At 45.0% G+C, this 13,334-nt stretch overlaps 1 protein-coding gene across 3 annotated transcripts in view; it reads right to left on the reverse strand.

Annotated features, from left to right (window-relative positions):
- Positions 1-13,334, reverse strand: part of KCNJ16 (potassium voltage-gated channel subfamily J member 16) — a 145,252-nt gene that overhangs the window by 15,470 nt on the left and 116,448 nt on the right. Inside the window, exon 1 of one of the 3 annotated variants that reach the window (XM_005674074.3) lies at positions 9,246-10,667. The exons of the other annotated variants lie outside the window; for them this stretch is intronic. The gene's annotated coding sequence lies outside the window, so the exon portion shown is untranslated. Of the gene's footprint in view, positions 1-9,245; positions 10,668-13,334 lie in introns of those variants that run through there. 3 annotated transcript variants of the gene reach the window in all.

The raw sequence follows: 13,334 nt of genomic DNA on the forward strand, positions 1-13,334 counted from the left end.
ACTTTGCTTTCTACATGCCAGGTTACCTACGGCTGACCTTGAAGAGCTCCCCTGTTGTTTGGTTGGGGAGCTGCTTCGGTTGAACTTAACTAACTGTTCATTCCAAAACAAATGAATTTTATGGAACGTGTTTCGTGCTGTCATGTTTGACCTTCTCCGAGTTTGGTATTTATGGTATTCCAACAGAAAACCAAGTCCTATCTCTGTGCTGTTGTTTTCCCATTTTGTGAGAAGTGCCTGCAAACTGTCCATTTCGGCAATTAAAGAGAGTCTACTCGTGTATTCAACCTTCTGGGTATCATCGAACTCACAGATGTGGTTTGCTCCCACACTTGGACAGCGTCTACAATTTCTTTGAGCTTTAAATGACTGAGTTTCTGTTTTCATCTGTCAAAATGAAAACCCAGGGCATCTTTATTGGGGAGGAAAATACAGCAGCTGTTGTTGGCTATTATCTCAATTCCTGTTTTCTCTTGTGCATACAGATACATTTCGAAGGCCTTAAGATACAAGACAAATGATCTCCCTAGGAAGATCCAGATAAGACAGCCTATTGAGACCATACCTTAAGCCGTGTGCTGCCCATCACATGAGATTAGCTTTCTATTAGTCTGAGCCTTTTCAAGGGCACTTGGCAAAAAAGCATTGCCATTTAAACTGCAGATAAGAGAAGATTTACATAGCTAACAGAAGTTAGTGCGTTTGAAAGAGTCTTGAATTTCCATGCACTTCATTTTCTATACTTTCTCCACTGGTTGTCCTTCAGTCTCCACCACAGGGCTCTAGAAGAACAAATCACCCTACCTAAGTTGGAAGGCTTGACTTCATTATGTAAGAACACCTATGCCCACAGAGGGGACCCGAGCTAGCAATAACTTCCCTTAAGTTCCCAGCATTTCTTAGGCTGCACTGTTCACTGGGATGAACAGCAGGAGTTGAGTTTGAGAAAGATGGGGGCACTTTCCCCTAAATCTCATGATAAGATGTTTAGACCTGCACTGGAAGAGATGCTACCATGTAGCTCAATATTCCTTAATATCCCAATGCCCACCGTGAGCTGGAAACAGCCTCTATGGATTCTTCAGCTCAATCAACATTTAACATATGTGAGTCATCATAGGGCCTATTCCTGAGGATTATGGGGACGGCCACTGCCCTTGAACTGCTCAATCTTGCCAAGCAGACCTCACACCCTCTGTGAAGACAGGCAGCTGGGAATGGAGCCTTCTCTGGCAGAGTAATATCAAAGTAGGATAATGTTGTGCATCCAAAAGAAAGGTGGTTAGGTTTCAGACCTTTCCCAGCATTTAAGGCACAAATGTGCTTCCCCAGCATTTTGCTTTTGTGGCTAATTCTTGATTTTTCTAGCCTGACGAAGGAAGATGGTGGCATAGATAAGCCAGAGAAGGAAAGTGGTGAGAAATCCATTTGCATTTGGCTTGGGATAAATCACAGGCTCTGAAAAGAATGCCCCACTTCTGTACATTGCTGGCTATTAACATGATTTTCTGTTCCCTGAATTCAAGCTATCAAACAGGCAGGATGTAATCAAGGGGAATAGTCTGGGTAGTTGAGCAAAAAGGCAGTTTAGGAATTTTTATTTTTAATTCCTTGGGCTAATTCACCCAGCAGATAATCTGCCTAAGGAAATTTGAGTGGTTCTTGGCTTGAACAAATCGATTTCCCACATCCAAATCAAAATTCATTCTTAGCCAAGAATGCACACAGCATAGCGATATGGAGAAGGATCTCCAATAAAGTTTGAAAATTCAACAATTTTCCTGCTACTGATTTTATTAAAAATCATTCATAGCAATTGTAACTGTGGCCAGCATGGGCCTCCTTGATTTGAGGCTGATTGGAGGAGGGGATGGAGAAGAATGTTTTCTCCGGTAATAAAATAACGTTTGGCTTCAACTTAATCACAATGCCACTTTGCACCCATGTGAGGCAGATAACATTTATGAAAAATTCATTCAGTTGATGAATCCTGGCAGTACTGTAGAAGTTTAAATCTTAACGGAAAGAATATGCTATGAATTAAAACAGCTTTTATCATTCACAGAGTTCAGGGTGAGAGTATTGGCTTTTCCACTGAGAAATGCAAATATCATTGACAAGTTGAAGTCCCCAATCTCATGCAACTTTCCTATAGAAAGATGTTTTTTCCCTCACTGAAAAAAAATTACAAGTCAGTCCTCCAAGACAAATGTTCAACAACTTGTGACTCCACCCACGCCAGCTTCCATATCCACAGTCATTCAAGAGAGGGGACATATTAGGACGAGGGAATATTTGTCCTGTAGTCTTTCGTATTTGGCTAAATGACATTAAAATCTGGTGAAAACTCCTCCCCAGCATCACCAACCAAGAGCATCCATTTGCTTCTTGGTCCCAAGGTTGCCTCGGCATGGAAACACAATAGCTCTCCCTGTGCCATCAAGTAAAGCTGGTCTCCACTTCTCCCCTGCACAGTCCTTCATCCCTGTCATGTGAATCAAAGGACACTCTTGTATGGAAATGACATGTGGGGATTTGTGACCTTATTCATCTGTGGGCATACTCCCCCAGCTCCTTTCCGCAAGATTTTACCATCAGTTCACTAGAATAGGGCTAATCAAAATCTCAGCCATCTAAAAAGTGATGGCCAGGAAGTGGAAAAGTACCACCAAGGAGTTCAGAGTGATGCAGCCCAGAAGGTCCAGCCCATAGGCAACTCGTGATGCTCATCGAGGTTGCTCTGTGTGCTCCCAGCTTCCACTGCTAGTGACATTTGCCCCTTTATCTGGCTGGATCTCTTCTCTCAGGGGCTCAGTTCTGCCACTCTCCCCTAATTCTAACAACACGCCTGGAATGTTTATCACATCTCTTTTTGTGTTGCAAATTAACAGACCAAGGCTTAGAGAAATGAAGTTGTTTACTATGGATCATAGAAGTAGACAACGAAAGAACTAGGGTTGCAACGAGATAGCTAGATTCTAGAGGGTGCATAAAGGTGAATGCCATGCACTTGGCTTTTGTATCTCAGGTTTAAAACAGGTTTTCCAGAATTAAGGAGCTTGTATGCAGTTCCTGGAACTCTAAACACATGGGTCATGGGAAAGTATTTCAGTATCTGTGGCTGTTTTCCAGCTTTCCTGAGATGTCCACCCACTGTACTGATAAGATCAGCCCTTGATGTGCACACAAGTCCACACAAGCACCAGGGACTGTCAGGCAGCAAAACCACCTGATGGAACCACTGACAGTCTAAAGAGGGTCAGCAAGGAAAGAAGCCAGAGGAAGCCCGGACCTGGGGTGGGGGTGGGATGGGGTAATGCTGTCAGTGAGAGCTAACTGGGCGACGCCTCTTCACGGGGAGGAGACGAAGGTGCCCTGTCGTGAGATTCCACGGCCCGTGGGTGGGTTGGAGGGAAGCTCTGTTGCCCTTGGATGCCCTTTGGAATTAAGCCAAAGTGTTGGAACACAAAGGGAAAAACACTCCAGTGTGGATGATGTCACAGAACATCCTGAGGAAAGCGGCAAGGATAAAGCTTCCTCCTGCTCGGATCCAAAGAACACAGACTGACTGTGGCATTAATTCCTTCTGCAGCCAGAAGCTTGCCTCTTACGGAGGGCGGGTTAATCCACATCATAAAGACTCAGAGCTGAAAAGGAGGGGTGTGTGTGTGTGTGTGTGTGTGTGTGTGTGTGTGTGTGTGTGTGTGTGTGTGTGTGTGTGTCTGGTTCCGGGCCTGTGAACTAGAGAATCAACATTCCAAGCCCCCTTCCACACATGCTCTAGGTTGTTTATGAGTCACTGGCACTAAGCAAAGGCCTTTACACCAAGGTACACAGAACACTGCCTTGCTCTCCTGAGGACACTTAAAACGTGATCAGAGGGAGTTCCCTGGTGGCCTAGTGGTTAAGGATCTGGCATTGTCACTGCTGTGGCTAAGGTCATTGCTGTGGCATGGGTTTGGTCCCTGGCCTGGGAATTTCTGCATACCAAGTGACCAGAAATATGCCCATCTCATATAATAATGGTGATTATTAGATACAGAAAGAGTGGGGGTAGGGGAGAGGGACCCCAAACTAAAAAAGCTTTATGTCAGTGGCAGCTCATAAAGAAAAATCATTTTACTGTTGACAAAGGAGGGTCTGTTTGTCAGGTCAAACCACAGATGAAGGAACTCCTACGCATTGCAAACACTTTTTTAAAATTAAAGTGTAGTTGATTTACAATGCTGCGCCAATTTCTGCCATACAGCAAAGTGACCCAGCCACATTCATATATGTGTGTGTGTATGTGTGTGTGTGTGTGTGTGTACGTATGTATATGTATGTATGTGTATATATACTTTTTCTCATATTGTTTTCATACTATTTTAAATTTTGTCAGTTACGGCTTGACATCCTAAAATGAAAACAAAAACAACCCGAAAACTATTCTAGCTGCAGAGAAACTGTCCCTCCCAGAGCTGGCCAATTCTTAGAGACGGAAAAGGAGCCAACCCGGAACACGATTTTGGTACAGAATCAACTCCTGCAGAGCCACACCCTTCTCTGCGGCTGCGGGCCCAAGGACACGGCATTCTTCCTTAATCATCCCAGGCCCAGGATCAGGCACCTGGAACCGCCCTTCTCATCCAGAACTCTCCAGTAGTATTCAGCCTTTCATCCCGTGCCGTCTTGCCTTCTCATGCAAACCCTGACAGAAGCCAGCCATGACCTGACCTTCTCTTGCTGAGGTCTCTGCCTCCTGACCACCCTTGTGTCTGCCCCGTGTGGTCCTGGGCTGCACACCCCGCACCTTCTGTCTCAAGGACCTTTGACAATAATGAACTTAGTTTTTTATTCCTGAGCCTTGATGCCGTCTGTTCTTGTGGCCCCTGCTGACCGACCATCTCATAAAAGAGACATGAGAATGTTTTTAGGTGGAAGGGAATGCCTCCTGCTTTGGAGGGACCTGGGGGACCGCCCCAGACGGAGCCCTTCAGCCTTGGAGATCGTTGCTAAAGCTGGGGGAGCAGCTGGCTGTGCTTGCTGTAGAGTTTCCTGCTCTGCAGCCTGTGGGCCTGGGGAGCTGAGAGGGGCAAGCCAGTGGTTGGGAGCAGGGGCTAAGGGAGAAGAGAGTAATGCCTTTCTAGCTATCAAAGCTGAGATGTGTGGACGAACAGGCAATAGAATGGCCAGACTCCTTAAGGTCAAAGGCCAAGGCTTTAGGATTGCTCACTGGAGCGGGGCATGTGTTGCGCCTGGAGACAGGTCCATCTGTGATCGGGGGAGGACAGGAATTCAGTTGCGTTGCTAGAGGACAGCATAGGGAGAAAGAATGACAGGGCTTTTGTCACACAGTGAGAGGCCGAGGCGAAGAAGGAAGGGGAAGCACAGAGCTGGGGAGTTCAGGGGAAGCGAGTGGGGCAGCAGGAGGTCAGGCAAGCATGTTGAAGACGTGTGGCCCTTTGTGTAACTGAGCCCTTTGTGAAGAGCTGGGATGCGGGATCCGGGCTCCAGACTGAGGGAGGATAAGGGTTATATGCAATCAGCCTGAAAAGAAGCCCTCCTCAAGTGCCAGGCGCCTTAGGAACGTGTTTAATTTTCCCCCAAACCCTGAGAACCAGGTATCCATACCCTCTCTAGTTTAAGGATGAAGAATTAAAACTTAACTTTGATAGATTCATCCGGGGTCGCCCAGATAGTAAATGCTGGTTGGAAAAAAGGAGTCCAAGAAATTCATCTCACTGTAGAGCTATCATTTTAAGCCTTAATAAGAGAGAAGCTGTTGGAAGCAGAAGCGGGGTGAAGGTGGTTCTCTAGACCTGATTTCAGCAACAAAAAAGAGGAGACCCAGTCACTGGGCTGGGGCACAGGTTCAGAGCAGCACTCACAGTGGGAGATACTGGCTGAGTCCCCTTAGGTGTGTTCTGGAGCCACATAAGTGCTCTACAGGTTGACGCATCTCAAAACCAGTAGCAGAGGGTGTGGGGGAGGGGGTCAAATTGCCGAAGCCCTAGGGATTAGAAAGATTCCCAGTAGGGAAATCTAGGCAGAGCGTTACAGAAAAAGCTGATCAATGTCAAGTTCAGAAGGCCAGCCAAGAGGAGCAATGAGAAGGGGAGGGGTGGCAAATGAGCTGGAAAAAAAAGAAAAAAAAACTTTCCCAGAAAATCAAGGCCAAGATTCAACTAAAATATTTCTTTTCATCCCCACAGAACTTCCAGTGAAAGTAATAAAAGTTTATCTAATTGGAGAGATACCATATCTGAATATCATGTTCACTTCTGGATATTCTGCTTTTAAGAGGTCCCTATAATAGTGAAGGGCTGGGCCAGGAAACATGGGAAAGGAAACAAAGGAGAAGGAAATACTCAAGAAAGAAACACCCACATGTTCCAAGCCTTACTGAGTACCAGCTCCCGTCCCTGACCCTGAACTAGAGGCGCTGAGATAATTAAAACTTCCCCCTGGGCCAGGTAGCTCACACTCTTGAATTCAAGATGGGACGTCTACATTCATGCAGTAAGGAAAGGGACCCTGCTGGACGATGCTGCAGAGGGTGGGCTAGGATTGATCCACAGAATTAATGGGGAAGTAGATTTGATAGATCTATCAAGAGGACTTTTTATTATCAGAATCTCTAGTATTCTAGTAAAGATTGGGCCGATCGACTCAGAATTTGCATGACCAGCAAAGACTAGAGAAGAATTTCCAGAATGTGTTAACGAGTTGGATAGGTAATTCAGAAGGCCTCTTTAACACAAAGATTTAACCGTTTTATGTTATGTGATTTTTTCCTTAACTAGTAAATAAGCATTCACTCCCCTTTTCTGAAATGAACACTGGTGAAAGACTGTCCCAGAGGATTAAAATGAAGTGTCAGAAAGACCTCATCTTCTCATTAAAGTAAAAACACTGGGGTCTAATTTCTAATTTTAATAATTATGAGCCTTAGTTTCATGCCAAAGGGAAAGCTCATACCGACTCATGTTTTGGTGCTATGTGTGCCTGTTTTAGTTGCATCAACACTCTATTTCAGTTGTTCTGTTTTTATCTTCATTTTGTATTTTTGTGCATGTCCTAAATTCAAACAAAACAAAACAAAACACCCCTAACAGCCTGGATTGTGGAGTTTCTTGAAATAAAAAATAGAGAAAACCCAGGAAAATGGCTGACAGGGAAGTTTCCAAGGGCAGAAAGTGCTTCTAGATCAGTCACGCTCTGCTCCGGTGGCCCTGACTCCCACTGTGAGGTCAGGCATCCCATCTCTTACAGATGAACCAGACTCAAGGGTTGATGGTCTGGGTCCCAGAAAGGCTTTATAAGGTTCTTTCCACAACCTGCTAAGCCACATATATTATTTATGTCAGTGCAAACAAAATAGTACCTTTACCGGAACCATTTAGGTTTCATTTCTGGAGGCATCTCTACCACTTAGCATGTGGACTCAGACGGGGTATGTTACCGCTTTGATCCCCATCCCCCCACAGGGTAATTATGAGCGTTCAATCAGACGGCACTGCGCCATAGCAGGTAGCCCACGAATGTCAGCCGTCTTCACCTGGATGAGACAGGAACTTTGCCTTAGCTGGTCTGAAGCAGTCACGGTGACAATGACAGAGGCAGATGCTTTGATTTTTAAAAAGATCAAAATGGGAAATGATTGACTTGTCTTCATTCAACTACATACGCATGAAAGAATGTCCCTGGCCCGGACTCTCTTCTTGACCCTCAGCGCCCTTCATGCCAGCCCATCCCCAAATATCTTCCCTGACCCCGGCTGCGTCGCTGATGAGATGGGGCTCGTCAGAGAGGCGAGGCCGCAGCTTGGAATGTGGATGCCTGCAAGCCGAGAGTGGATGCTTGCTGCTCAGAGAACCCTGCCAGAAGCAGGTCCAGTTTGGCCCTCATCGCCAGAACCACCTCTGACATTGTGGGTATTCTACCTTCCTGGTGGCAAAATTTCAACTGGTTCATATTTTCTCAAACCTAAGAACGAGATGTATGTTCCTTGGACTCGAGCCATTTGAGAGATGACTTTTAAGCTTAGCTATGAACCCACTATCACTGTCTGAATCAGAGTTTCCCTCCTCTCTGGAAGGGAGTGGATAATAATTGTCTCCATTTAGTTTGTGCCCACCAGGTGCCTGGTATCCTATCGAATGAGATTAAATGATATCTAAGAGAGAGAGAGAGAGATTATTAAAGGCTTTTGAAAAGGAGGCAGAGAGAGGTTCAGTGACTTGGGAAGGTCACGCTGGTCAAAAGCAGCTCATTTGAACACTACTTTCAGGATTATGGACTTTCAGAACCTCTAGGAATATTGCCCCCAACTCCCTCTGAATCCTCAGAATGATTACCAGGCTCTTGGGAAATTAAAGAGGGAAGGGGAAGGGCTTAAAAAAAAAAAAAAAAAGCTTAAAGAGTTTTATAAATAAGACGCATTTATGGTTAAACCCATGGCCATGCATCCACGGTGTCCTGGAATTTCCAGGTAGACACGTTGCATTATCTTAGCCTCTGCTCCTTTCACCAGAGAAATGGAAATCTGAAGCCACGGAGTGTTACAGACGTTATTTACTCCACGGCAACAGTCCAGATTCAAATCAAAAGACAGACAGCAATGAGTAGGAGAGAAACAAAGTTAGAAAAAGCCCAATTTTATACCTTTTGGGCTTGAGAAACTTACTATTTATCGAAGCTGCCTTTTAGCAGTTTTTTCTCCCTAATAAGTCTTGACAGTATTTCTGTCTTTATTTTTAGTTGCAGAGATGTGATTAATTACAAATCAATGACTATATTTTATCACACAGTTTCAGATCCTCAATGCCACTTTGTTGACACTTGGAACAGTGGAAGAATGACGAAGAAACACACAAAGATGGTTTGATGAATGATTATTTCCACAGGAAATTAAAGACTCATCCTTTTCCACAATATCCCACGTCAATAAGTAGCGTTCAGCTGGCTAAGTCATCATGCTCTTAAGTCTCTCTCTGAACGTTATTTCCCTTAACTGATCTATAAACGGCACTTGCATTCTTAATCTGTTTCGTTCAGCTCTCCCCAGAGACTGCACGAGGGAAAAAAAGGCTATTCCCAGCTACAGACCGTGCAACAATCAAGCATGGCTGAGGAGCCAAAGACGGCATCATAAAGGTGCCTATCAGCAGACAGACACACAAAAAGATAGGAACTCAAGCGAGCAGGAGAGCAAACACATACAGTTCAGGCGTGAGTCACTCTAGCCCACGAAAGGGTCTTACCTTAGTTACAGACAATGAAGTTCAGCTCAGACCCCCGAGTCCTTTTCATCTGATAAGAGCACTGCAGCCAGACCTCTGGGGACTCTGCTCTCTGCTCCTCTGGGCTCTCTCGGAGGCTCTCAGCACCTACCGCCATGGAGATGAGAAAGCCCACGGGAGCATCCCATGCCTCTTTGCCTTTCCGGACACATTCACCACACACAAAGGCCACTGCTTTCTCTGCTTCACTCTAGTGAATCAACACTTTTTTTAACTCGTTCCCATGCCTACACATAGTAGATGGCCCTGCCAAGGGTGGCTTCCAGAAAACACGAATCAAGAAGAAATGTCCTTCCTGCCTGCCCATCCATCTCTCTGTCTTTCGCATTTCTTCAACAAGGATCTCTACACGCCACAAAAATGGCCAAAAGTTGCTCTTCGGCTTCTCAATGTCTCGAAAGCTGGGACTTTTCTTACCAACACCTTGAGGGTTCGTCCAACTTCTCCCAAGCGTGTTCTTCCTCTGGTCACTGCAAAGATCTTCTATGCAAGCACACGCCCTGTCTGACTGTGCGTAATCTTACACCCAAGGCAGACGGCCTCTTGCCCGACGTCCTTTCATCTGGGCTCCAAGGACCCGTGTGCCCCCAGGAGACCACGGACAACCCTAGTGGTGGCTTCGAGGACACAGTTTAGACTTTTCTTCCTGAGAAGCTGGTTTTAGTTTCTGGTTTGTTTGTTTGTTCTAGGTTTGGGATATGGGAGTAAGCTTCTTACTCAACGTCCATTTTTCGCCTATTGGGAAGTCTTATAATTTGGAATGAACTGGTCCTGAAAATGTGGGCATTTAACAAGAAACTGAGTGAATGCTGGCACCAACAATGAAACTAGGAGAGAAGACATTTTGAAGTGGGGCACTCAATGGCTGAGGCTTGACGGTGGTAACTGGATATGCTGACAGCCCGATGAAGATGTCCGGTGACAATATCTACTATTCTGGACGTGAGGGGAGAGGTCCAGAATGGAGGCACAAGATGGGGCGTTATCAGTACCTACCAAGTCCTTAAAACCCTGAATACAGAGGAGAACACACGAGAAGTGAGGTCAGTCAGCAGAGAGGAAGGTTCCAACGACTAAGCTCTGGGGAAGCCCAATCTGAAGGTGGGACGATAAGGGAGATTTGACAAGAGAGCTTGAAAAGGAGAATTGCTTGAAGTAGACAGAAAACAGTGAGGTGTGGTATGAAGTGAAGAAAACCATGTCGAGAGAAAGGGAGGGATCCCCTGTGTCAGAGACTAATGATGGGTCAAAATGAGGTCTAAGAACTGACCTCTGGATGTGGCCGCGCCATGTCACTGGTGGCTTTGATGAAAGATATCACACAGAGTTTTGGAGACAAATGCCCGATTAAATCAGCAATAATAGGGAACAGGGTGAGAAGAAGCAGAGGTGATATGCATCCCATTTGTAGGGAGTTCTGCCAACAAATGGTGTAGAAAAACGTGGTGATGGATGAGAAGGAAGATGGAGGTCGAGAGGGGCTTATTTTTCAGAGAGAGAGTTTCTTTGTTTTGTTTTAATATGAGGGATACACAATTCGTCACAGAAGATGTTTCCAAGTTACTAATTTTTTAATTAAGTAAATGTTCTATAATTACTCTTGTGTGTCATTTCTATTAAAGTAAGTATTTATTTTGGGAGACTTGCAGAGGTGTCCTGTTTGGTCTCATTACAAAATCATGGGGAAAGGATGGAATGTTATTATTGGATCCACAACTGCGTCTGGAGAGTTCCTGTTGTGGCTCAGCGGTAATGAAGTCAACTGGTATCCATGAGGACGCGGGTTCGATCCCGGGCCTCGCTCAGTGGGTCGGGGACCCAGTGTTGCTGTGAGCTGTGGTGTAGATTGCAGATGCTGCTTGGATCCTGTGTTGCTGTGGCTGTGGTGTAGGCCAGCAGCTGAAGCTCCGATTAGAGCCCCAGCCTGGGAACTTCCATATGCTACAGGTGCGGTCCTAAAAAAAAAAAAAAAAAAAAAAAAAAAAGGAAAGAAAGAAAAAAAAGGTGATTAAGAGCTGAGATGGGAATACTGCTGTTTTGAATCCTGACTCCTGCTACTTTATTTAGGTATATGGTGTGTTAATCCCTGCATCTGTAAAAGAAAGAGAATAAAAATACCTGTTCTGTTTAGCCCTCAGCAGAATTAAATAAATGAATATTTGTAAAGCACTTCTAGGAGTGTCAGGAAATATTTGCCATTTTAATGTTGTTAAGTAACAGTCTGATGAAGAGACGTGCATAAGGGCTGGTGGGTGAAAGTCAAGGTTCCGGGGTGGTGAAAAGTCAGACAAAAAATAGAAAGCACTGGAGGAAGTGATATGGCTGAAGGAACGGGCAGAGAAGTGTTCGGGAAGCCTCAAAGTGTGTCAGTGAAAGGCACTGATCTTAGAGAAAAACTACACAACTATTTTTAGGACAATCCATAAGATAATCAGACCAATTCAGCAGAGTAATTTGAAATAGAGGAAAAAGACTTCCATGTGGTACAAGGTCCACAATTGTTAGTGGGCAAAACTGTATTTCAACGTAATTTTCCACACCTAAGGGAGAATTCTAACTTGTGTGATGTAACCTCAGCCCCTGCCGAAAGGAAGCTTTTGGAGAGACCCAAACACACTTCACAGGAGCCATATTTGGGGGCGTCCTGGTTTCACTCTGCCCGGACCACAGGCTCCAGAGGAAGAAGTGTCTGAGGTTTGCACTGTTAAACTAGGCGTCCCCATCCCGCTACACAGGGTGGGCTCTCCAGTGGCCTGTGTGCCTACGTGACTTGAAACTTACTGACTTACCTTCCTCTCTTTGGCCCAACTGTGCCAAAGTAAAGTAAATTATCCCAGTAAATTTCAACATTTGGACTCAGAAATCAAGCAGTCGTAAATTGGTTAGCATGAACTTCCTCTCAAATTAGTGATAATTATCCAATTTTAAAGTTGAACAATGAGACATAATAAAAGTTTATGTTGGGTTCATTTCCTTTTTCTGAGTTTGAATAAATTATTTCTCCAGCTGGTTGTCTCTCATAGCTTTCATAAGACTTTCCTGTCCTTCTGCAAATAGTGTCCTACTTCCAACAGCCAGTTCTTGAGACAAAAAAAAAAAAAAATAATAATAAGAATCTGGAGTTCCCATGGCTCAGCAGAGACGAATCTGACTAGTACCCATGAGGACGCAGGTTCGCTCCCCGGCCTCGCCCAGCGGGTTATGGATCCGGTGTTACCATGAGCTGTGGTGTGTGGGTACAGATGCATCTTGGATCTGGCATTGCTGCACCGCAGTGCAGGCTGGCAGTTTCGGCTCCCATTCGACCCCTAGCCTGGGAGCCTCCATATGCTGTGGGTGCGGCCCTAAAAAAAAAACAAAAGAAAGAAAAAGGTAAGACTCTCATAGTTACTTCTTACTTTCAAGTCAGTCTTCACTTCTTCCAGTGAAAACTCTCCAAAACCTCCTGTGTTCCTGATTTGCACAGTGGCTATTTAACTTGTCACTTGGGAGAGTGAAAGAGTTGGGACAAAAGCCAAGATGATGAGTCACCAAGACAGCAGGTGTCAACCAGGACTGCTGATATGCTTGGCTTATTCACAAGCAATTGTGTGCTAGTGAATTTTAATAATGGGCTCTCTGGAGGGGTGAAAAAAGGACTGATTGGAGACGTTGCCAGTTTCTGCAGTATAAACGCCAGCACTGCTGGATTTCAAGTTACTGACGTGATATATCACAATTCAGAGTTAGTAACGGGTGCACAGGTAGATTTCACGGCCTGATGCCAGCCCGTCCCAGTGCAGCACTGGGTCATCACCCATGTTTTAGGTCATCCTCATTTTAGGATTTGCTCAAGATCCTGATTTCTTTTAAAAAGTGACGTATCTTAGTTTACAATTATTGGGGTGACCCGCCCAGGCTCCACTCAAAATTCCACTTCAAAGATCCAATTCCATCAAAATTCAACTTCACAACTACTCTGAATGGGGGGAGGGAGGTAGAGAAAGGCAAAGTCACTGAAGTGTCTAGCTTCTAATAGTTGGGTCAGGGAAAAATTGATCTTTAGTGTCT

The sequence above is a fragment of the Sus scrofa genome, chromosome 12 (assembly GCF_000003025.6).
Source record: "Sus scrofa isolate TJ Tabasco breed Duroc chromosome 12, Sscrofa11.1, whole genome shotgun sequence".
Lineage (NCBI taxonomy): Eukaryota > Metazoa > Chordata > Mammalia > Artiodactyla > Suidae > Sus > Sus scrofa.